This window comes from Arachis duranensis, chromosome 7, assembly GCF_000817695.3.
Source record: "Arachis duranensis cultivar V14167 chromosome 7, aradu.V14167.gnm2.J7QH, whole genome shotgun sequence".
In the NCBI taxonomy this organism is placed as follows: Eukaryota; Viridiplantae; Streptophyta; class Magnoliopsida; order Fabales; family Fabaceae; genus Arachis; species Arachis duranensis.
Window position 1 is genome coordinate 45,021,989 of NC_029778.3, and position 2,691 is coordinate 45,024,679.

A 2,691-nucleotide genomic window follows, 5' to 3' on the forward strand; every position below is an offset into this window, starting at 1 on the left:
AATCACTCTAACAAGAATAATCACTTCATTTTATCTCTTGCCGTGTGCTCTGTTAGTTGTATGACAGGGAGAAGAGGCAGAGCTTCAACTTTCTTTGATTCAGAACCTGAGAGGACCCTCCATAGATCAAGGAGGGAAGTAAGAGGGAAAAGAGTTATTGGTGCTGAGGAAGAGGAAGAGTACTTTGAAACAAACATGGAGGAGAACTTGGAAAACAGCCATGAAGGAGAAGCTCACAACCATGCCAGATAAGGCCCTGTAAATCATGTTGGGCAAGAGAGGAGAGTTCTAGGTTCTTACATCAATCCAAACCCAGGAAATTGTGGAAGTAGTATCCAAAAGCCCACCATACATGCCAACAACTTTGAATTAAAACCCCAGTTCATCACCTTTGTTCAGAACAACTGCTCATTTAGAGGAAGTTCCCAAGAAGACCCCAATCAACATCTAACACCTTCTTGAGAATATGTGATACAGTAAAGTCTAATGGAGTCCATCCAGATGTCTATAGGCTGCTTTTGTTCCCTTTTTGACTCGGGGACAAAGCATCCAAGTGGCTGGAGTCCTTTTCAAAGGAGAGCTTATCAAATTGGGAAGATGTGGTAAACAAATTTTTGGCAAGATTCTACCCTTCTCAGAGAATTAACAGGCTGAGAGCTGAGGTGCAAAATTTCAGGCAACAAGATGGTGAGACTCTCTATGAGGCATGGGAGAGGTTTAAGGACTTAACAAGAAGATGCCCACTGGACATGTTCAATGAATGGGTTCAACTTCACATTTTCTATGAAGGTCTTTCTTATGAGTCAAAGAAGGCTGTAGACCATTCATCAGGGGGCTCTCTAAACAAGAAGAAAAACCATTGAAAAAGTCATAGATGTCATTGAAATGGTAGCTTAGAATGACTACTTCTATGCTTCTGAAAAAAGTAACACTCGAGGAGTAATGGAGCTGAATCACATGAATGCATTACTGGCTCAAAATAAGATAATCACCAAGCAGTTAGCAGATCTCACCAAGAAGGTAGAAGAAAACCAAGTTGCAGTAGTCATCACTTCATCACCAGCTCAAGAAAGAGTGAATATAGGAGAAGAAAGTAACTGGGAACAAGCCAATTATGTTGGGAACTAACCTAGACAAATCCATGATCCATACTCCAAAACTTACAATGCTGGATGAAGAAATCACCCTAACTTTGGGTGCGAAAATCAACAAGACCAAGGCCAAGACCAGAGACGCCACAACCACAATCCCAACAACAATGCAACTCACCAACATACCTCATAGAGATCCTATCAACACCCACCTAACCACCCTTCTCAACCACCTAACCTCAATCCACCATCGCTAACAGAGGATAGACTTTCTGATGAGCGGATAATTTATACGCTTTTGGCATTGTTTTTAGGTAGTTTTTAGTATAATCTAGTTACTTTTAGGGATATTTTCATTAGTTTTTATGTTAATATCACATTTCTGGACTTTACTATGAGTTTGTGTATTTTTATGTGATTTCAGGAATTTTCTGGCTGAAATTGAGGGACCTGAACAAAACTCTGATAGGAGGCTGACGAAGGACTGCTGATGCTGTTGGAATCTGACCTCCCTACAATCAAAATGAATTTTCTGGAGATACAAAACCTCAAATGGCGCGATCTCAACGGCGTTGGAAAGTAGACATCCAGAGCTTTCCAGAAATATATAATAGTCCATACTTTATTCGTGATTAGATGATGTAAACTGGCGCTCAACGCTAGTTCTATGCTGCATTCTGGAGTCAAACGCCAGAAACACGTCACGAACCAGAGTTGAACGCCCAAAACACGTTACAACTTGGTGTTCAACTCCAAGAGAAGCCTCAGCTCGTGGATAGATCAAGCTCAGCCCAAACATACACCAAGTGAGCTCCGAAAGTGAATTTATGCATCAATTACTTATCTTTATAAACCCTAGTAGCTAGTTTAGTATAAATAGAACTTTTGACTAGTTTATTAGGAGTCTTTTGATCATTCGGTCTTGTGACCACATGGGGGCTGGCCATTCGGCCATGCATGAACCTTTCACTTATGTATTTTCAACGGTGGAGTTTCTACACACCATAGATTAAGGGTGTGGTGCTCTGCTGTACCTCAAGTTTCAATGCAATTACTATTATTTTCTATCCAATTCGATTTATTCCTGTTCTAAGATATTCGTTGCACTTCAACTTGATGAATATGATGATCCGTGACACTCATCATTATTCTCACCTATGAACGCGTGTGACTGACAACCACTTCCGTTCTACCTTAGGCCGGGCGCATATCTCTTGGATTCCTTAATCAGAATCTTCGTGGTATAAGCTAGAATTGATGGCGGCATTCATGGGAATCCGGAAAGTCTAATCTTGTCTGTGGTATTCCGAGTAGGATTCCGGGATTGAATGACTGTGACGAGCTTCAAACTCCTGAAGGCTGGGCGTTAGTGACAGACACAAAAGAATCACTGGATTATACTCCAACCTGATTGAGAACCGACAGATGATTAGCCGTGTTGTGACAGAGCATTTGGACCATTTTCACTGAGAGGATGGGATGTAGCCATTGACAACGGTGATGCCCTACATACAGCTTGCCATAGAAGGGAGTGATAAAATTGGATAAAAGCAGTAGGAAAGCAGAGATTCAACAGGGACAAGTCACCTCCATACACATA

The 2,691-nt window shown here is 41.4% G+C and overlaps 1 non-coding gene across 1 annotated transcript; it reads right to left on the reverse strand.

Moving 5' to 3' along the window:
- Positions 1–647: 647 nt before the first annotated feature.
- LOC127740826 (small nucleolar RNA R71) lies at positions 648–751 on the reverse strand. The gene has a single exon (XR_008001682.1). It is a non-coding gene; the product is annotated as a small nucleolar RNA R71 (small nucleolar RNA).
- Between the last annotated feature and the right edge of the window lie 1,940 nt (positions 752–2,691).